General features: G+C 37.9%; 1 protein-coding gene and 1 long non-coding RNA gene across 17 annotated transcripts in view; both read left to right on the forward strand.

Annotated features, from left to right (window-relative positions):
* The window catches only part of RBMS3 (RNA binding motif single stranded interacting protein 3), a 1,500,462-nt gene that overhangs the window by 186,435 nt on the left and 1,290,731 nt on the right, over positions 1-23,296 (forward strand). The gene's annotated exons all lie outside the window — the stretch shown is intronic.
* Positions 1-23,296, forward strand: part of LOC107649943 (uncharacterized) — a 100,004-nt gene that overhangs the window by 49,485 nt on the left and 27,223 nt on the right. Inside the window, exon 1 of one of the 2 annotated variants that reach the window (XR_008912594.1) lies at positions 6,238-10,992. The exons of the other annotated variant lie outside the window; for it this stretch is intronic. This is a non-coding gene — a long non-coding RNA (uncharacterized LOC107649943). Of the gene's footprint in view, positions 1-6,237; positions 10,993-23,296 lie in introns of those variants that run through there. 2 annotated transcript variants of the gene reach the window in all.

Below are 23,296 nucleotides of genomic sequence, written 5' to 3' on the forward strand. Positions count from 1 at the left end.
TGACTACATGTTGGGTAGATGAGGCAATCTTTTCCAGGTATGGGTTTGCTGATGATGGCCATTGAAGTCCCTTTCCACTTTGAATCCTGTACTTTTAAGTTTCAGTTCCTTCAGCAGTCATTTTGCTTCTGGGGTTAGACAGTTCTAGTTTAATTTCCCAAACTTATCACTCACTAATGTTTTATGCTAACCTTCAGCCTCAACCAGAAGGTTCAGTCATTTAGTGTTTTGTGCATTCAACAGGTCAACAAGAAATCATGCCTTTGTGCCTTTTTCAGTCAAAGAATTTCCCTCCTTATTTCTTTTTTTTCCATATGAATACCACTCATTCCTCATGGCCCATTTCTTTGGAATGAGTTCTAGAGTATGAAGACTTCAGTTCATCCAACCATGGAGAAATCATTCTCTCTCTGGACCTCAGTTTCCTCATCTTTAAAATGAGGGAATTAGACTTGATAGCCATCTGGGCTTCCTTCCAAATCTAGACCTGAAATTCACTCATTCAATGAGCCCTTCTGCATGCAACAGTACTAATCTTCTCTTTCTTTGAACTCCTATTACATTTGAGATAGAAATCACTTATTTCCAAACTTTCTGAGGTCCCCTTTCTTTTTTTCCCTATTTTTTAAAATTTTAAACATTATTTTTATTTGGTCAATTTCAAACATTCTCAATAATATTGGAAACAACAATCATTTTCTTCCCCCACCACCACCACCTCTCCCACAGCTGATGATCAATTCCACTGGTTATCACATGTGTCCTTGATTCGAACCCATTTCCGTGTTGTTGGTATTTGCATTAGAGTGTTCATTTAGAGTCTCTCCTCAGTCATATCCACTCGACCCCTGTAGCCAAGCAGTTGTTTTTCTTCCGTGTTTTTACTCCCACACTTTGTCCTCTGCTTGTAGATAGTGTTTTTTTTTTCTCCTAGATCCCTGCAGATTGTTCAGGGACATTGCATTGACACTAATGGAGAAGTCCATTACATTCAATTGTACTGCAGTATATCAATCTCTGTGCACAATTCTCTCCTGGTTCTGCTCCTTTCACTCTGTATCACTTCCTGGAGGTTGTTCCAGTCCCCATGGAATGAAAACAACTCTGAGGTATCACCTCACACCTAGCAGATTGGCTAACATGACACCAAAAGAAAATAATGAAGGCTGAAGGGGATGTGGCAAAGTAGGGACATTAATGCATTGCTGGTGGAGCTATGAATTGATCCAGCCATTCTGGAGGGCAATTTGGAACTATGCCCAAAGGGTGCTAAAAGACTGTCTGCCCTTTGATCCAGCCATAGCACTGCTGGGCTTTTACCCCAAAGAGATAATAAGGAAAAAGACTTGTACAAGAATATTCATAGCTGCACTCTTTGTGGTGGCCAAAAATTGGAAAATGAGGGGATGCCCTTCAATTGGAGAATGGCTGAACACATTGTGGTATCTGCTGGGGATGGAATACTATTGTGCTCAAAGGAATGATGAACTGGAGGAATTCCATGGGAACTGGAATGACCTCCAGGAAGTGAGGTCCCCTTTCTTAATGTCAATTTTTTAAAGATCTCCCCATGGTTGAAGTGAGATTAATAGTATCTTCTGATTGAGAACATAGACAGTGATAGAAAGACAACCACGAACTAGTGATATTTAAATGAATTATTATTTTATTCATCATAATAGCAGGCACATATTTCAAAAAAGTGTAATATGAATTTATTTCTAGATTATTCAGTATTCAGAAGGCATGTGGATTTCTTTCTTTACTGAGTTAGTCTGCATATTTTGTTGTTCCTGAAGGAAAATCAAAGATAATGCTTGGTGTGAATATTTAATTCAATTTAATAAGCTTTTATTAAGGACAGTATAGCATGTGCTGGAGGTAGAAAAAGTGAATTTGAAAAAAAAAAACCCTTAAATCCTACTGAGAAGAAATTACATGTATACAGGGAAATAAATGCAAAATATATACAGATATCTCAAAGAACTTTCTAGAACTGAGAAGGCCTGATAACCATTAAGGAAAGTATCTTGTAGAAAATGATTACTGATGATTATATTGTCATTTGAATAGAGCTGAATTTTCTAGGAATGATGTGCAATGTGGACAAATGTGGAGAGGTGGGAGATAAGTAGAACATCATGTCGGGTGATTTAGTTGGAATGTGTAGTATATGAAAGAGAGGACTAAGGAATTTCTGGAAAGATAGATTATAGCATATGCCTTCTTGGGGCTAGAGCTATAATATTTAGCACCTCTATCCCTTAGGTATCCTTGCCCTAAGAGTGGAAACTCTAGTCTTAAGTAAATCAGAGAGGTTCTACTCTGTAAAATCTAGAGCCCAAATCCAACATTGGTACCCTAGAAGTATTAAAGGAACTAGAGGAATCCTTCCTGTCTGACCACATGTGAAGGCTGTGTATAGTACCTGATATGAAGTACCCACATCAAAGAAACAATTTAGAGTTGGAGAGGACTTTACCATCATCTAGTTCAACATCTTCATCTTATAGAAAATAACAACAGTATGAAGTTCAGTGGAGAGCAATAGTTTTGAAATTGGATGTGGGAGATAGCCTACTGTTCTTGGAGTCAGAAAGACCTGAATTCATATCCTTCTTTGGCACTACCTGTGTGACCCTGAACAACTCTGCATCTCAGTTTCCTCATTTGTAAAATGAAGGAGTTAGTCTCAGTGCCTTTTCTCTGAGGTGATCTCCAGTTTGTCCTCTGAGTATATGTACAGATTGAATATACGTACAATATATAAGTACATATTTTAAATAAACACAACATGTCTGTACACATATATTGTATGTATATATAAAGATATATATATATATATATTTATATAACATACATATTTCTTTGTATTTTGTTTTCCCCATTGGAATGTGAGTTCTTTGAGAAAAAGTATTTTGTTTCTTCTGTTCCTTGTATAATCAGAACTTAGCACAGTGCCTATATATAATAGGTGCTTAATAAATGCTTGTTGATTTGCCTAATCTTCAGTCTTTTCCTGTTTACTGGTATCTCCCCAGTTTCTCCCAAACATGCCCATGTCTCTTATCCTTATAATACTTTAACTTGATCTGACTATCTCTGCTACTTAATTAACTTTTATCTCTCCTCTTTTTCTCTGCAAAACTTCTTGAGAAAGGCTTCCATATTGGTGCCTCCATTTCCAGTCCTCTTACTTTCTTCCAAATCCTCTGAAGCTGACTTCCACTTCCATTCAATGGAAAACATTTAAGTCCAGTGAGTGAAGAGCTTTGCCCAAAGTCACACAAGTAGGAAATGTAGGGATAAGATTTCATCTATTCTAGATTTCCAGCTGAAAAGGAACTTAGGGGCCATAAATCAGTCAATCAACAAGAAAATATTAAACACTTCTGTGTTAGGCACCATTCTAAGAACAATGGATACCAGAAAATCAAAACCTCTTCATGTTGTCAAAGAGCTCCCATTCTAATGGTGAAATAATAATTGATTAAATAATTAAGTATGAAAAAGACACAGTGTAGATGAAGATAATCTGGAAGGAGGTGTTGACATTAGGGGAAGTCCTGAGAATCCCTTTATTCAGAAGCTAGAACTGAGCTGAAAAGGGAATGAAGCTAGGAAAACAAAGAGGGGCAGTGAGGAAACAAAGGGTTCCAGGCATGGGGGAGAGCCAATGAAAAGAGATGGAGAAAGGAGGTGGAGTGTTTGTGCTAGAGGAAATGAAAGGAAGCTGAAGTAACTAGAATGTAGAATGTGTGAAAGGCAGGGAGGCAGAAGACTGACAAAGCAGGATTGGGTCCATGTTAAGAAGATGTCAAATAGAAAAATATAAAGTTAGTCTTGGAAGAAATTAAGAGACCCTCACTCATTCTGGAGGTGAGGGGAGGGTGTCAGGAATAACAAAATCACATAGAGACCTAGAAAAATCACATCAGCAGCTGAGTGGAGAGATTGGGGGATGATGGACTAGGTTGAAGGGAAAGTTGAGGCAGGGAAAGCAGTTAGAAGGTAATTACAATAGTCTAGGAGAGAATTGATGAAGAGTTTTAAGGGATACTCATGATCATTGTGCATGACCCTGATAAAGGAGGTTAATATGCCTCTATGACCAGCAAAGGAGGCTGATAAGGAGGAGTTGGATAAGTGAGAAGGCAAACCAGGAGAGTAGTAGTATTGTGAAAGCCTAGAGAGGAAGGAATACCCAGGAGAAGAGGGTGAATTACAGTGTCAAATGCTGAAGAGATGATGAAGAGTTTCAGGATTGAGAAAAGACCATCAGATTTGTCAATTAAGAGGTCAATACTGTTATAATAGGAAATATGTGGTGATGATGATTATGGCAAGATAGATATCTGCCTATCATAAGACTTTTTAAGTGAATAAACTAATAATATGAAGTCAGAGAAACATCATGTCCAAGGTCAACTCTTAGGCAAGCCACCTGCTATCTGATCTTCAGTTTCTTTACCTACAAAATGAATACAATAACAGCTGCATTAACTGTTTCATAGAGTTATGAGACTCAAATGAGATTTCTGTAAAGTGCTTTGAAAATGTTAAATCATCTCCTAGATGACATTTGTCATTTTTGTTGTTATTACTACTGCTTATTATTGTTATTGCTCTGATATTTGATGTCTTTCACATAGAAATGAACTGGAGATCAGCCACTATTTTACCATCTTTCGATTGACAGCTAGGTTTCCAGCCTTGGTACTTGCATCTTGGCCCACAAGTCCTGCAAAACCTCTCTCTATTCATGTCTCCATCACAATTCTCTTATTTATGATGTCCAAGCTGTTATTCCACATATGGATGAAATACTTTTTTATTTGAATAAGAGTTTGGGGATGCAAAATCATATACTATCTTCCTCCTCTCCCTCAGTATTCTTCTTAGCAGAACCTTTTTCTCCCACTAAGTTGGTGAGATTGGGATATCTTCCCATTTTACATCTGGAGAAATTGAGGCTCAGAAAAACTATATGATTTATTCAAGGACACATATCACCAAAACACAGAGCCTTCCATGGATCTATGTGAATATAGTTAGACTTATCTACAAGAGAGATTTCCCTACCTTTTATCCTACCTTGATTTCTAGGAATGGCTAGGAAAAGAATTGGTGTCCTTCCTGAATTTATAGAGAAATGTGTTATGTGTGTTCCCCTAACTCTAATAAAAGAAAGTGATGTTTATGCAGAAACCATATTTAAAGCTTTTGCCTTGTTGTTTTAGAGAAGACCCTAAAAAGAAAAGTATGTGATTTCATCTAAGGAGGGTGGGGGAAACAAAGAGAAAGAGACTAGGGCATCCTGATGAACTCCTCTCACTGAAACTTGGACCAACATCTCTAACGTAGGGAAATCCATCACCCCTCTCACACTGGTGAAAGGACTCATATTTTATGTAGGGATTGGAAAGATATAATCAAAAGTCTTGGAGTCAGGAGCACAACCAAAGTCTTACTACAGGTTTAAACTCTAAAACTTCTACACTAAGACTTTTAGAACACCTTATGTATCAAGGTGCCCAGGATTAATTCCTCTTTCTTTTGTAACATTATGTCTATGTGAGGAATTACTTTATCTTGTAAAAAATAGACTCGAATACAGGACTACAGTCCCCACAAGCCTTTGCTTCACTTCCCCAAAATGCTTTGTAATCTCACAGGAATTCTGAGGTGGGCCAAGATCGAGGAAGGATTTAAGCTGGTGGCAAAGGTTTTTGGGTCTTCTTTTGGACTTCCATTTTGGAGCAGACGGTCTCTTCCATGATGTGAGGTTATCTGGCCTAGCCCTCTGGCCTAGGCACGTGTTTTTTCTTATTTTGTATTTTCTTTAATCTTTAACCTTTAATAAACCTCTAAAAAATATAATACTCCTTGCAGAGAGAAACTAATTTCTACCTGCCCCAGTCTCCCCATATTCCTAAATTTTAACTGTTACAATTTTCTGTATTAAAAGTGGTTTTGTCCTAAAATTTCTGATAGTATAAAATAAAACACACTGGAAAAAAAGAAATAATTCATGGGCAAGCTATTATTTTTCTAGATGAGGTGTTATGATGTCTCATTTGTTCAGAATAATATTTAAATACCTTGGAAACAGCCATGCCCTCTTCTTCCCTGAATAATCTGTGCTATTAGTAAATGTGTTAATAAAAAGATCTCTGGGTCTCTCAGTTTTTTATTTTTTAATTTTTAATTTTATTTTAATTTTAATTTTTTATTTCTAATTTTAAAAATACTGAATTGACATTCATGTTATATAAAATAATTTGAAGCAATTTCCTTGGGTTTTGGGAATATCAACTGTAAGAGAGGGAACTTGGACTTAATCTGCCAGAGGAAGAAGACAAGCAGATTCATCATGTTGGAAGACCATTTTGAGCTGGGGAAGGGCAGGAAGGAGAGAAAATTCTGGAGAAGGAACAGAGAAATGGAGAAGATCCAAGCAGTTGAACTAACTTCTCTTTGTGAAGTCCACCAGAGAGGTTGATCTAAGCAAACCTCTAAGCCTGGAGCATCCTCCAGTGAAGCCAGACCCCAGTATCCAGTGAAGACAACCCAGAGTGACTAGGCCTTTGCCTGAAAGTTTTTCACCACAAGAAGAATTCCTCTAAATCTCTCTAAACAGTCCTTGAACTTGATAATAGCTAGCATAGCTAGGTGTCAGGACAATTCTCACAATTGATCCCAGGGGGTCAGGCCAGTAAAGCCTGACCCTGGGGAGAAGGGGTTCAATTGCTATTATTAGGGACTTCCTATTTTCCACCTCCCCAATTACCTTATCCCACAATTCATTTGCCCTGCCTTTCATGTGTTTCTTTAGAAAAAATAGCCATTCACTAAATCCAGTGCCTGCTTAATAGTTTTCAAGAAAGATTTGGAGTTGGGGGGTGGGGGAGAAAAGTTATATTCTCTCCACAGAGAGAGACAAGGTGTCATATTTTGTTTCAACCAAATCTCTGAGGGAACAGTAACCTGTGATTCTGAAGGCAATCAGAGTGGGGTTTACCAGAGAAGAGAGGGAAACCAATCTATCCCCTCTCTTTATCCCTTGGCTACAGTCCAACTCTACCATACTCTGGTCTTGAAATTAGTAGTGGTCTCTCTCCCTTCATTCCACAATACATCTGTGTGCAAATCAAAAGATATTTAAACTAAGTGTTTCTATGGCACCCAACTTTATTAGGGGATAATGCCTTTACCACTTTTTACGTTCATAAGTTGGGAGGACAAAGTAAAGTTCAGCTAGATTTGGTTGAAACATAAATGAAAGTAATAGTCAACCACTTTTTTCAGATCTTTATCTTTGATATCGTTGGGAGGTAGAATAATATCATGTCATAATTTTCTTTTTTCTTCTGATAATATAGAATAAAATATATTCCAGTGGATCATAAAAATTAAAATTATTCCTGATGTTTTACTAAATTTAGATGAAGAAAGAGAAAAGGAGAGTCTGGGAAATTACTTGACTAATTCCAACCCAAAATCTTGCCAAAGAGAGAGGAAAAATGTCTCCCTTATAAAAACTGGTTTCCTATCTTGATCACAATTTCCAAAGAAGCTCATGACAACTTTTGTCAAAGGCAGCACTGAAATGTGGATGAATTCCATACTTGGCATACCTATATTCTACTAGTATTGTGGTCCTATCAAAAAAAACTCTACTAATTTAGCTCAGCTTTCTGTATTCCTAGTCAACCTATATTGGCTTCACATGGTCACTGCTTCCCTTTCTAAGGGCCTAACTAAAACACCTCAGCCTAGAAGTTTAGAGTAAATCACTATTAAGCTCTTTGAACTTTTAGATTTGACTTTATTGTTTGCCCTCATATTTCAAAGTAAGTTATTGTTATTGTTCAGTCATTCTTTCATGTCTGACTCTTCCTGACCCCATAGCACACCAGACACTTCTATCCTCCATTACCTCCTGAAGTCCTGAGTTTAAGCCCATATTCATTGCTTCCGTAACACTATCCATCCATTTCAACCTCTGTCAATCTCTTTTTCCTTTTACCTTCAGTCTTCCCCAATGTTAGTCTTTTCCTGTGAGTTCTGACTTCTCATTCTGTGGTCAAAGCATTTGAGCTTAGCTTCAATATGTGACCTTCCAGTGAATAGTCTGAATTTATTTCTTTATATATAGACTTATTTGATCTCCTTGCTGTCCAAAGGACTCTTGAAAGTCTTCTTCAGCACAAGCATCATTTCTGTAGTGCTCAGCTTTCTTTATAGTCCAACTCTCACAGCCATCCATCCCTACTGGAAAAAAACAACAACAACATAGTTTTGACTGTACAGACTTCTGTAGGCAAAGGGATAGCTCTGCTTTTTAGTATGCTCTCCAGACTTGGTATACCTTTTCTTCCAAGGAACAAGAGTCTTTTAATTTCATGGGTGCTGTCACCATCTGCAGTGATCTTTGAGCTCATTTCTTCTCCCTCTATTTGCCAGAGAGTGATGAGACCAGTTGCCATGATATTTTTTTTATGTCAAGCTTCAAGCCTACTTTTACATTCTCCTCTTTCACCCTGCTCAAGACACTTCTTAGTTCTTCATTTTCTGCCATCTAGGTGGTATTGTTTGGAAATGAGGATGTGGGTGTGTGTATGTGTGAATCTGTGAATAGATTCCAGAAGAGAAATTATTATATCTTCATATTTACTAGTTTATAATTGAAACGACCATTTTCTTTATTTATTGAAAAGTAAAATTTGCATAATGGGTCTATAGATTTCACCAGACAACTACCAGTGGGAATGAAGCAAAACCCCCTAAAATTAAAGGAAGACAACCCCACATACACACAACTGCCAAGAACACCTGCTCTAAAACAATAGTATTCATCACAACTGAGCCTTTGCTTTCTCAGCTATTAGCTTTGCCATATGGCTGCTCTATGCCATCTAAGATGTGACAAGTTTCTCCTCTAGTCACAGTTTATAAGTGTCTCATCAAAGGGACTGGCATTACAAGTATGTGGCTACCTGTGACATGATTAAAGTCTCTTTTCCAAAATGTTTCCATCCCCGCCCCCCACATGATCTTGACTCTTTACCTCTAATTCTCAGAATGCCCTTTGGGGCTCAAGGAGAGACAATCCATTAAAATTGCCCCAAAAGGGGGACAGATTAAGTTTTTAACCCATATCAACCATTAAGAATTTAGTACGATTATCATAATAATCTAAGAAGTCAACCATCTAGCCATGTCTTGAGGATATGTGATTTCAATAAGTGTAAAGAAATCCCTCTACTTAAGGAGATCACATTCTGAGTGTGATTTATAATCTGCATGGAGGGAGTGTCCTGAGGTGCATTTCTATCATGATTGAATGGAGAGCTAGTAAATGTCAGAGGTAGTATTTGAACCTATGTCTACCTGAAGCCAAGTAGAACACTCTGATGATGACACTCACATTTTTATAGTCTTTTAATGTTTGCAAAACTCTTTATCAATAGTATTTCATTTCAGTCTCATAATAGCCTTAGGAGATAGGTGCTATTGTTGCCACCATTTTATAGCTAAATAGACTGAGGCAGACAGAGAGAGGTTAAGTGAATTGCCTAGGGTTACTCAGCTTGTGAACATCCAAGGTTGGATTTGAATTCCAGTCTTTATCTTGAAGACAAGGACTCTTTCCATTTTGTCACATAGGTGCCCCCTATCTACCAGGTGACTTGTTCATTATAAAGTCAAGAGCTGCTATTTATGTAGCTCCCTAAGATTGTTTTCTCATGTTCTTCCCACAAACCTCCCTTTTCCTAGATGCTTCCATCTCTAATTTCACCACAAGGAAACTGAAGCCAAAGGAGATAAAGTTGATTTCCTATAGTTATACAACTAGCTGTTCTCTTGGCCCAGCCTTTCTGGTTCCACATCCACGAGGTCCACTTCCTTGTGTTACCTCTCAAATGTAGACTTTTCTAATTTTACCTAGGACCAGTCCTAGACCGAAAGCTTCAGGTATGAATCTCAAATCTTCCTGTTTGGGCCAAACTGAACCAGATAAGGCAGCAGTTATTTCCTTAGTACATTCAGTCTGCCTCATCACCAAACTTCTCTTTGCCTCATCTGGAAAAATGGGAGTAATTTTAGTAGCCAGTCAAACTCCCAAGGAGAGTGGGAAGAATGATGCCCGTAAGCTCCCCAGAGCATAAAACAGTAGGATTATTCTTTCAATTGCATTTTCTCCATGGGCAGAAGAGACCCAGCAATTTGACAGGCTCCTTTTCATCTCTATTATCTATGATGGAAATGCATACACTTAGCTCTGGCCAGCCCATATGTTAATATCTTCAGCAGGATCCCTGATAAGTCTTCCAATAGAGATGGATGTGATTTCTAACCAGATGCACATTCCAGTTGTGTACTGAATGAGAAGGGCAGGACAAATCCAATTTGGGCCTCTCACTCTGTAGGGTATGGTAATGAATACATCTCTTCTGTCTCCCAGGAGAGCACTGAGAAGAATTGTAAAAGAAAGCAATGTGCCAAATGTGAGGTAAAAGGCCAGGCACTCTGTCTGGGCAGAAAGGGGGCTTACTTTTGGAATTGGCATCGACTCTCTGAAGTGAGAGCGCTATTCCAGATAGAGGGAGTATCTGGCCCTTCACCCTGGAGTGAAGTAGAAACAGGCACTTGAGATATAATTGGAAAGGATGTTTTTGAAATAGTTGTCTCCTGTATTAAAATGCTTATTTGGCAAAGCTAGGGTTCTTTACCACGAGTCAAATGAAGCCCAAATCTCCATCTTGGAGAGATAAAGAAGTATAACCTCCTTTCTGTCTTTTATTTTTTTGCCTTGTCTTCCCTACAGACTGCAGATGATTATAAAGAAATGGGGGCACAGATGGGGTGACAGTAGAGGGAGAAGACATAATGAGCAATTGTCGTGCACCAGGCTTTGGGAGACTTTGTCAAATGGAAATCCAGAAGACCTTGTGGGTGACATGATACCCTTGGAAGATGTCACCCTTGGTTTGTTGCTCTCTTTTCGTCCCTACATCCAATCATTTTCCAAGTCTTATTGATCCTTGGGCAACTTATTGGAGCCATCCTCTTCTTTCCAGTCACATAAACACTATCATAGTTCAGGCTCTCACTCACCTTTTGTCTGGACTGTGGCAGTATTCTAATTGGTTTCTCTGATTCTGTTCTCCCCCTCCCTCTCCATCATCTACACCACTGCTTCCAATTGGTATTTCAAAAACACAATTCTGACCATGTCACTCTGCTAGCAAGACATCTTCTGCTGCTCCCTATGGCCATTAGGATGAAATATAAAGTTCAGAGCTAGCCTTTAAAGCCTTAGACAGGTTATCTCCTATCTACTGTAATCATTATTTCTTATAATTCTACTTCTACTCTTCACTTGATACTGCTATATTTATTGGGAAAGGAAATGGGAATTGGAAAATGGGGGGGGGGATAAATGGGAGGTTTGTAGCAGGGTATGCTACAAAAAACTGCCACTCCCAGTTGGCCCCTTCCCCCACAAACTGTCAGTCTTATTTCCTTTCCACAATACTGCTGATAGTCTGCTGGCTATTTTCTTAACATCACCCTTCATTTTCCTACCCATCTCATGCCTTTGCACATATTATCCTTCATGTCTGACATGTTCTTCCATTTGGAATCTCCATCTTCATTCAAGGAAATGTTCAGATATTATTTCCTAAATGAAACATTCCCTAATCCACCTAATTGTTAGTTTCCTTTCCCTGTGGGAATTTCTTTATATATAGATTGTATTAACTTATTATATATAGAATATAAGTTCTTTCAAAAAAAAGATTTCCTCCATTGTTTTTCTTCATATTCTCAGGATCTAGCACAGAGCTTTGTATATATTATACATGAGACAATTCAATTTGGTTACACTTTTCCAAAACCCTGTTAAGTGTGTTCATAGGCTAAAAAAAAGCTTATAAATGCTACATCAATTGAGAAGAAAAAAGAGAAGAGAGACAATAAATTTACTAAGAAGCAGCAGAAAAGATGGCTTTTTTATAATGCAGATCTTCCCAAATTGACCAATGGCATCAAAGTCTGTTATTTACTTTAAGCTCATGTGTTTTCCTCTTGGATATGCTTCCCTGCCAGGTTCCTGTAACTGTGTGCCCACACTCTCTGGCCAATAGTGAATGCATTGATGAGAGAGTATGACACAGATCAATATGCACATTGCTATGTATTTTATTATTCATAAACTTACTTTAATATGTGAGTACCTATGATGTTATTATTTCTTTTCCCTTATTGGAAGTAAATTAGTATGTTTAATATCTAAAAGTGTTACAATTATGAGTGGTTTGTATAAATGGAAACACATCAGTGGGGAATCTAGAGCTAAAGTGGTGAGTAGGAGAGGTATAGTCCCCTTCAGTAGGGATAATCTGAGGATAATGAGAGAATTTGAATATAATCATACAATGATGTTCCTTCTCTGCCTATGTATGCCAGTGTGAGAGTAGGTTGAAATAAAGGAGGCAGCCCAGCAAGTGAGTAGATATCTGCCCATATGAGAGACGTGGGTGCTATAATATGGATATGTATTCCATGCACTGGCACACCATATGTTACACATTTCTTAAATTAAATTAAAGAAATAAACATGGGGCTTGGGGTCACCTCCAGAGAAGAGGTAACATTTTTTCTTACATTTTAATTTATTATTTATTTATTTTAAAGATTCTTTTTTTTTTAAATCTCAAGTTCCAAATTCTCTCTTTTCATCCCACATCCTTCCACCTCTACTGAGAAGCCAAGCAATGTGATATCACTTTTACATGTGCAATCATGCAAAATATTTCCATATTAGCCATATTCTTTTAAAAAGCAAGAAAAATAAAGTGAGAAAATTCTACTTCAGTTTGCAATTAGAGTTCATCAGTTCACTCTCTGGAGGTGGATAGATTTTTTTCATCATGAGTCCTTTGGAATTGACTCAAATCATTTTATTGATCAGTGTAGCCAAGTCTTTCACAGTTGATCATCATAACAAGATAACATTACTGTAAACAGGATTTCTTGCATTTTCTCATTTCACTTTGTATCAGTTTATATAGATTTTGATTTTTTTTCCCTGAGATTGGGAGGAGGTAATTCTAAGAGAACATAGACTAGAACTTCTCTTTCATATTCCAGAATACTCAGGTATTTCCCTGAAGGTTGCCAAGGTTGCCAACCACACTTGAGTCAACCCATTCCACTTTGGGATTATATTATATTATATATATATATATATATATATATGATATGTATGATCATATATATATATAGTAATATATATATATTACTCCTGATTCTGCGTGTTGAGACCAAAATGAGTGAAACTATGAACCTCTTCTCTACATGTTAGCAGAATTGAATCCAATATGCCCCATGAAGTCTGAAGAGGGCAGAGTATGGTGGCATTATCACCCCTCTATGAACTTCTTGGAAGTTCTGCTCCTCTAAATTCAGCCCATTCTTCACCTTTGGGGAAGATTTTAATAAGAATTTTCCAACCCAATTTCCATAATAATGATATTAATAATGATTAGCATTTAGATAGTATATTGGATAGTTTAAAAATCACTTTGCATATGTTATCTCATTTTGTCTTCACAATAACTCTATAAGATTAGGATGTTCTCTCAATTTAACAGAAGAAAACTGATTCTTAAAAAGAATAAGTGATTTGCCCACAGCCAAACAGCTAATCTCAAATCCAAGCAGGATTTGAATTCAGACTTTCTTGACTCTAGAGGCAGATAGGTGGTGCAGCTGTGCTTGGAGTAAGGAAAATTTGAGTTCAAATCTTACCTCAGACCTACTTGCTGTGTGACTCTGAACAAGTCACTTAACCCTGTTTGCTGAGTTTCCTTATTTTTAAAATGAGCCAAAGAGGGAAGTACAAACCACTCCAGAATGCTTGCCAAGAAAACCCCAAATGGCACTACAAAGAGTATAACTTGACTGAAAAGATTGAACAAAAACTTTTTTGACTCCAAGCCCAATACTCTATTTTGACTCTATTTGCTAACATGACCTTTTAGATATCTCAGTGAGGTGATCAGAGATTATAGGTAAGAAAAAAAGAGAAATGGAGGGTATGAAGGTACAGAAGTTGTAGAGAAGTCAAGACTGGAGCTGGAAGAGCTTAAGGTTTAAGAATGTTGTTAGATGTGAATGGATTCTAGATTTTCATTGGACTATATTATGGGATAGAGGATAAAGAAGGAGTCCATGGGATAGGAATCTCTCTCTACTAATGGAACTAGACATATTCGTTGCAACTTAATAGACTGAAAGTGTTGTTCTGAGGGTCATATGGCCAGAATGTGTGGGTTAAAGGTAGGACCTCAACCCAAATTCTTCATATATTTATCATCTTGACCACTCTGTTTCTAATCATAGTAAAATCCAACTTAGTGTAGTGGAGAGAACACAAGATCATGTTTTTATCTTTCCTGCTTCTTATTCTTGGTGTTATCCTTGTATAATTAGAAATCTTGAACCCTTGGACTTCATATCCCAGAATCCTTTTCCCTTCATCCATGTAGCATCCTTACATATTATACATAAAATTTGCTGTACCTCTGCCTTTTAATTCTTCATGTGCTCTCCTCCTGGCTCTCTTCCCACTTTTGGTGGTCCAGGTAACTCTCTCTTTGCTAATTCTGTCATTTTCCTTTTTCTTCAAGTTATTGATTAATAAATTTGGATAAGAACATAATACTTGAAGTATTTGGATATTAATTTTATTCTTACAGCCTTAATGCCTCCCTTTTCCTCTCTCTTCATCTCCAAAGTTGCCCGATCTTGCAGGTTCTGCCTCTGAAACATCTCTTTCCTCTAATCCCTTCTTTGATTTCACCCAGCTATCATTATAGTTTAGGTAGTCGTCATCTCTTGCTTAGATTAGATTATTAGGTTATTGCAGTGAGCTTCTAATTCAGTTATGGTGAACCTTTTAGAGACTGAGTGCTCAAATTGCAACCCTCAAGCCAAGTCTGGGGTAAGCTGTACCCTTACCCCAGAGAGGGGAGTGAGGAAGTATTATCATTAGGCTCCTGGGAAGCGAAGTGGGTGATATGAGAAATGTCCTAGACATGGTGGAGATGGGGAGGGGAGAAACCCCCTCTGGCACATGTGCCATAGGTTTGTCAACATGGTTCTAATGGTTGTCTCTGCCTCAAGTATTTCTCTTCTACAGTTTATTTTCTTCATGGCTATGAAAGTGATCATACTTAAGCAGAGATCCAAGTATGTTACTCCCAAACTCAAAACATTCCAATATTTCCTATTGCTTCTAGGATAAAATAGAAAATCCTTTGTTTAGCTTTTAAATGCCTTTACAATTTTTTTCCAGCCCTTCCAACATTATTGTACATTACTACCCCCTCCACATTGGGACCATCTAATCCAGCTAAATTGGCCTTTCTCTGTGCCTCTTATAAGACCCTTCATATCTCATTTCCATACTGTTCTTTTTTAAAATTTTTTATTTAATTAATTAATTTGGAATGTTTTTCCATGGTTACAAGATTCCTGTTCTTTCCCTCCCCTCCCTTCACCCCTCCCATAGCTTATGCGCTATTCCACTGGATTTTACATGTGTCATTGATCAAGATCCATTTCCATATTATTGATAATAATTGCACTAAGGTGATCAGTTAGAGTCTATATCCCCAATCATTTTCCCTTCAACCCATGTCTACACCATTCTACTGGACATCTTCCTGCCCGGAATTCACTCTTTGCCTCCACACTATAAAAAAGCCCTCTTTTTTCAAGTACTACTTGAAACCTTGAACTCTTTCCTGAACCTCCCATTTGTTAGTACCCTCCCTCCCAATTACTTTATTTTTAACTAATTTGTATTTGTCAATATTAACTCTTTTGATATTTTTTTGTACATTCTTGTTGGTAGAAATTGGCTTACTTGTTGTCTTCTCTATTAGACATTAGCTCCTTGAGGTCAGGAACTATCTTTTGCTTCAGCCCTTGTCTTAATGAATTTTGATTGATTAATTGATTAACTAAAATAGTATTCATTTCCCCCATTAGAATGTAAACTCCTTCCTTATGGATCGGGATTGATTTATTCTTCGTATTTCTATCCTCAGTGATTAACGAATATTAGTTTTTTTTTTTTTTTTTTGTCAACCAGGTTAAATGACTTGTCCAGGGTCACTTAGCTAGTAAGTGTCTGAGGTCAGATTTGAACTCAGGAATATAAATAAGTCTTTCTTATTCCAGGCCTGGAACTTTTATATAGTGGGCTACCAAACTGCTCCATACAGTATATTCTTAATAAATGCTTATTGATTGATTTTCTGATTTTCTGAAGTCAGAGACTATGGGGATTCTTATCTACTCTTCTTTAATACTCATCTGGGCTAATTGTTTCAGGACCTCATTTTCTCCATCTGGAAAACGAGGCATTGAATTAATGATGTGTAGTATTGCTCCATACCCCAAGTGTACCCTAAGTACTATGTTTCTTTTTTTACAGATTCAATCAGTATGGTGATTATTTCATGAATGAGATTTTTAAGGGGTGAAGAAAGAAATTGGATATTTAATCTATGATTTATTTTCAAGGAGAAAAGCCAACAAATTCCCACCTTTCTTAAATAAAACTAAACCCTCAGTTCTGTTTGATGTGGAGAAAAACCTTACTAGCATTGTTCTTTTGTCATTTTTACTAAAAAATCAGGTCGCACACATATTCTCTTCATTCACTTTTTTGTTAAAAACATACCCAGTCATTGCTGTTGAGAAAGGATGACAGAGAAACAAGAGTGTTCTGCTTTTAAAGCAGGAAGCTGTTAAATGCAAGGAGCCACTACAGGGGGTTGGATGCACTGTTTTACATTATGTGGCAATTTGTATGATTTTCTCTTTATTAAACCCCAGTACCATATGGTTCTTTTGGTTAGGAGTAAGTAACCAAGGACTTGCTAGGAGCTCTCCTTCAGCTACCCATTAGAATGTTTCATTAGTTCTTAGATGAACAAATTTTCTTGTGGGAAAACATTGCTGTGGAACTATTGGGATGAGAGCTAATGACAGGCTTTCAATAGAGACCTCTGCTTCTCACAATTGGAGGTTCTGAAGGTTCATAGCAAAGCACTGCTGTCCAGACACTATTATTAATTTCTCCTCAATTCTATCCCTAGGATTTGAGACTGATTGTTTTAGCTGTTCGGATAGTTTTTATAGACGTTGCGATTCTCCAGGAAGAATTCAGTTTCAGCTTTAGGACGAGCGGCAAGCATCCCATCATTCGGACCTGATGTTGGCACCTAATATGTTTGCCCAAGATGAGTAATTTGCTTTTACCACTCATAGATAAATATTAACAGATTACATTTCTCTTCTGCCTGGGAAATTGGTTCTGTTGGGTAAGAGCTCTGCAAGAGGTTAATAGATTTTAGGTTATGTTGTAGAAGTGGACATAAAATCTAACTTGATCCCTTTTGGGAATTGAGCTCAGGTCCATTTTAGCCCAATCCAAAAAGGTCCTGCTAATTGATAGCTATTGCATAAAAGGTTGAATAGTTCTATTTCAACATATCTACATGTGCATGCTTATCTCCATCAATTCAATTGAATGTGAGCTCCTTTGATGTTAGGGATGATTTGAGGTTTTTTTATACTTTTTGACACATTGAACTGGACCTGTGTGTTTATTGTCATAAAATGAGAGACTCCTTCTGCTATGTAGATGTGCAGCCATTCTGTATCCCAGTCTTGGGGGATTGTTTGGGGAACAGAGAGTTTAAATGACTTCTCCTGCAAATATTGCTCAGCAAATCCGCAGGAACAGTGAAGCTTGAACGCAGATCTGCCTGACTGAGACAACTTCCTATCCTCTGTGCCATGCTTTCTCTCTCTGGTATATAGTAGACATTTAGTTGCTTGTTAATTGATTAACAATGGAATTGCTAGCCATGTCTCCATCATTGAATTGTGGATCCAGTCAAAGCATTTTATTTTTATTTTTCATAACCCTTACCCTCTGTCTTAGAACTGATATTGGGCATTGGTCCCAAGGCAGAAGAGGAGCAAAGGCTAGAGAATTTGGGTTAAGTGACTTGCCCAAGATCACAAAATTAGAAAGCATCTGAGTTCATATTTGAACCCAGGACCTCCCATCTCTAGCCTGGCTCTTTATCCACTGAGTCTCTTAGCTGCCTTTTAATCAAAGTGTTTCAAAGACTGGCATGTCATATAATGGAAGGCTCTTTAGTTTCACAGGTAGCAGGATGAGGGGAAAAAGAGAGTTGGGGCTATGTATGGAGGTCTCTGGAATGATAACACACTCAAGTGCACTAGTCTAAAAAGAGGATCATGGGATAGTACACTTAGAGATGAGTGTTTATCTAGTCCAGTCTCCTCATGTTATAGAAAAGGAATCTGAAGCCAGGAGAACTTGTCTCAGATTCCAGAGTTATTCAATAGTCAGAAACATGAAGCAGTATATACCAGGCAAGAAAAATCACAATGCTATTTTAACAACCATCGCCCTTCAGACCCTAGTGGAGACAGCCCAGGATCAGGACAGTAAACACAATAGTCTTAGGAAAAAGAGTTCCCACTCACGTCCTTGCCAAACCCCTACCCTTGTTGCCAGCTCACTGGAGTAGAAGAAATCATTGTGGAGAAGGGGCTCACCTTCCTTATTATCTTGCAAAAGCTACTAAACAAATGCCCCCCTCCACTAGGCAGATAAATGCAGAAGCCCTGGACCACTGGTCCTATTTCTAGCCATCTCTACAGTCATTATCCAGAACTCTTATGGAGAAGAGAAGAGTGACTTCCACCAACTGCCCATTAATCACCACAAGAACAGACAAGTCAACTTAGATGAAACAGTGAGGCACTTTGAGGAAGAGAGAGGAGGGAATATGTGTCAAGGAAGTCAAACCACCACCACCACTTTTATCACTGTCTCCTCTCAGACACGGATGAAGTATCTCAAGACCTTCAATCCAAGAGCTATTAGAACAGCAATGCCTCATGCAATGACTCAGGACAATCCAGAAGAATTTATGAGAAAGAATGCTCTTCACATCCAGAGAAGGAAGAGTGGGAGCAGAAACACAGAAGAAGAACAAAGGGTTGGTAACACTGTTTGATGGGGATAGGATTGGCATTTTGATGTTAAAAGATGGCTCTGCTACAAATATGAATAACATGGAAATAGGTTCTGAACAATGATACATGGATAACCCAGTGGAACTGCTTGTCAACTCTGGGATGGGGAAGGAAAGGGGGGAAGTAATCATGAATCATGTGACAATGGAAACATATTCTGAATATAAAAAAAAGAATAGCAATGCCTCCAATCTAGTGCCAGAAGCCATTATCCTAGGAAACAACCCTTGTGGAGATGCAGCCTGGTACCTGCTCCAGAAGGTGATAAAAACACAGCTACTGAAGAACTAGAAAAGACCTGAGTTCAAATTTCAACATAGATACTTACTAGCTATGTAAGCATGGCCAAGATGACTAATCTCTATGAATTTGTTTCCTCACTGGTAAAATGGCAACATTGAGTTCCAATGGCCATTCTCTCTGGCTATAGTTCTATGATTCTATAAGATGTTCTGCATGTGCCCTAGCAAAATTATTATTTGATGGTCAGTCTTTTGATGACAAACCTCTCTTGATGCTTCATATAATAGACACACAGTTGGTCACTTATCCTTTAAATCATTACATCTGGCTATGACCTACCAAAGTTCTGTTGGCATAACCTTGAGGCCCTGGAATCACCAATGTAGGAATGGTAAAGCTGAGAAATAGGACTCCAACAGAGGGGAAATGGTGAAGATTAGGTGACATCTCAGATTTAGGATGAAGAACAATGTGCTGCCCTTTGGCCTTGATTTCAGCAACTGATAGTTTGCCTAAAATGTGTAATCTGGAGCGTTAACAACCTTGTTGCCTCAAATCCCCCTGGGGCCAACACTCCTGGAATATCTGTGACTAACTGGCTGGTCTATGGCCTCAGCCTTACTGAGGGTGCCTACCATGTCCCTAGAGCTTTGCCTCTATACAGTTTCAGGCTTTGCTCCCGACAGTATCTTGGTTAGAAATTAAATACAGAAGAAAAAGGAAAAACCCCACTGTAGAGGGAAGCAAAAGAGAGGGCACAGGGGTTCTCGCCCTAAGATAAAATATGAGCTATGTACTCTTAAGTAGGAAGGTCATGGCCCATAATTCAATGTTCCCTTTCCTCCACAGCACATATAGAGAAATAGAGAAATAAAGAACCAGCAAGACTGGGCCCTAGAAAATAAGTACTCTGTTTTGTTCCAGGAAGAGAGATATTTAATGTAAACGACCAACACAAAGCACTATCAAATCAAAAAACCACAAATTTAGTACAACTATGTACATAGCCTATTAGAGAAATGATTAATTCAATAACAAATGTATGGTTCATTCAAAAATGACTTTTATAAAATGAAAATAGAATCCTTAAAAAAATCGCAACCCTAACACAGGGCGTACAACTAATCTGGGATAGAAAATTTTAATGATTTATAATCTGTACTTGCCCTAAGGCCAGCTAAGTCTCCCTGGATATCAGGACACACTGATTTCCCAATTCTTAGAAGAGAAAGGGAACAGAAAAAGAGGGAAAATGCTGCCAAATCAGATCTCAATCCTCTTGTTTATTTCTTCATTTTAGTTCAACCTAATAAATATTTAGTAGATACTTCTTATTTTCAAGGTCTATAATAGATAGCAGGGATATGAAGGCAGAAATGTAATAGTTTCTGACTTCAGATATTACCCTCTACATGTACAAAGATATGCATACACAAAGTTATACACAGTAATTAAAGAGATAAAAAGGATTAACAGCTGGGGGATTAAGAAATGTCTCATGTAGGAGATAGCACTTGAGCTGTGCCTGGAAGGATGATAGTGTACTGTGGGGGTTACTCCTTGTGCAAAGGCAGGAAGGAGGGGGCAATCTCCTTCAAGGAGGAGGGAAATAATGGAGCCGTAAGAGCTTCTGAAAAGCAGGGAGAAGGAGAAAGTCCATTCCAGACATGCCTGATAACTTGAATTGGAATCCCAGTTCTTCTACCTGTCACACTTTGGACAAATAACTTAGGCTCTCTAAGAATAAATTGCCTTCTCCCTAAAATGAAGGGATTAGACTAGATGACTTTTAGCATCCCTTCTGGCTCACGATACATGACCTCGTGATCTATTCCATCTGGGTAACAGGTAGAAAACCAGTTCAGCTATAACCTAGACTGTGAGAAAGGAGTTATGTGAAATCAGGCTGAAAAGGGAGCTTGGAAACAGGTTGTATGAGGCTTTAGATGGATGCCAAGTCAAGGAGTTTGTCCTTTAACCTGAAGATTTTTGAACAGAGAAGTGACATAGTGTGATCTATACAGCTACTATGGTAGGTGTGAGAAAGATGAATTGGAGATCATGAGGACCAGTGATAATGAGACAAAGGGGAAAGTTAGGGATGGGGAAGCCATTTGAGGGATTATTGTAGCCACCCATGTAAAAGGTGATGAGGATCTGAATGAGTTTGGAAACTGACTGTGGAGAAGGGGATGTTGTAAAGGGAGATGGAAGAAAAAATTCTGATCTGTCCTTTAATTGGATACATCCAGGTAGGTGGCCTTATTGTGTAGATATAATGGTAATAATTGTGGCTAACTTTATATAGAAGGTTTAGGCTTGCCAAAGTGCTTTATGTTATTATCTCATTTGATTCTTTATATCATCTCATTCATGTGGCATATAATTCAAATGCCGCCCACAGCCATCTTATCTTGATTATGGGTCACAGGACCCTAGGAATACAGAATACAGGCTGTCCCACTAGCTGTCTCACTTTAGGTGAGAAATTAGCAGGAAATCTTTTGAAGAATGTGGCATTGTAAATAGGTTCATGCACATTACTATTTTTGTGGCAGAATTGTCCAGAATCCTCCTGATGGTAAATTAGGAACAAGCTTTTTACAGACGCCAGAGAGCAATTTAGTATCATTCCATGTCATCAGGAAAAGGGACTTCATTCAAGGTTAATATCATCCCAGCATGGATGGGAACCATGGAGTTCTCAAAATAAAATTAATCTGATCTCATAAATGAAGGGTCTTCTTTGCCACTGTTGTACAGAGCTCAACCTGTCCCAAATGTCTTCATGTTTTTGGATTCCTGTCTGTGTCTTTCTATTGATAATAGTCTGCAAAGAGGCCATCTTCCCACTTATTAACATTATATGGATCCTGGGGCATTCACAGGTTGTCTGACTGTTTTCAGTCATTTTCACTGCATGTCGAGTCCACCTTCTCTTCCAATCATGCATCTCTTGGGTAATATCTTTTATGCCACTTCTTCCATACAAGTCATCCCTCCAAATATTTGCATTTCATTTATGCCTAACATTTGTCTTTCCCTTGTCATTTTGGTCACCAGCAATGTTGATTCCTTTGAGATTGTGATATTCTATGATTTTCAGTCATGGAGTGTTTCATCATAATTGTAAGAACATAAATTGGCCAGTTCTATTACACTTAGGAGGAGAATAACAGTGAGACCTGCTTGCATGGCCATGGTCTAATGCTCTCCCTAATATGTGCAAACAATAAAAAGGCCTTGGCTAAGTCAGGAAAATGTAAAGGACTGAATCATTTCTTGGACAGAATGCTCTCCTGTTTTATCAATCACCTTTCTAAAACTGGGTGCTCAGAATAGAATATAATGTATCGGGTGTGTGTAGTATGCCAAATGGGTCAAGATTGGGCTTCAGTTTTTTCATCTGTTAAAAAAAAATTAAAAATGATCATCCTACCCACCATCCTAAAGAGGATTTTAAAGTAAGTGAAAAAGTAAAGTAGAACTCTGAATGTTTTTATATGTGATTATAAACAATTATTTCTTTAAAAATACAGGAGAAATTGCCCACAAAATGATTCTATTTTCTTGATTTAATGGCCCTTAAGTAGGAAGAGGACTTAGACTTGATTTTGTTAGTGTGAACAAGCCTAATTGGAGTGTGATTCATGTTTCCCCTTTTGCCACAGGTTCATGGTAAGTAGGCATAGACGGGACTTTTAAGTTGGCTTCTAATTAGATGTTCTCATTAAGAGCTCACTTGGCAATGCTTACACATGATTTCTCTTTCTTATAATAGCAAATAATGTGTGAGACCCCTTTAAACTAACTATAGAGCCCCAAACTTAATGCTCAGGGTTTCCAGTTTTTAATTGTTTCTAATTTAGAGCTAGCTTATGTAAACAAT

Source organism: Monodelphis domestica, chromosome 5 (genome assembly GCF_027887165.1).
Source record: "Monodelphis domestica isolate mMonDom1 chromosome 5, mMonDom1.pri, whole genome shotgun sequence".
In the NCBI taxonomy this organism is placed as follows: Eukaryota; Metazoa; Chordata; class Mammalia; order Didelphimorphia; family Didelphidae; genus Monodelphis; species Monodelphis domestica.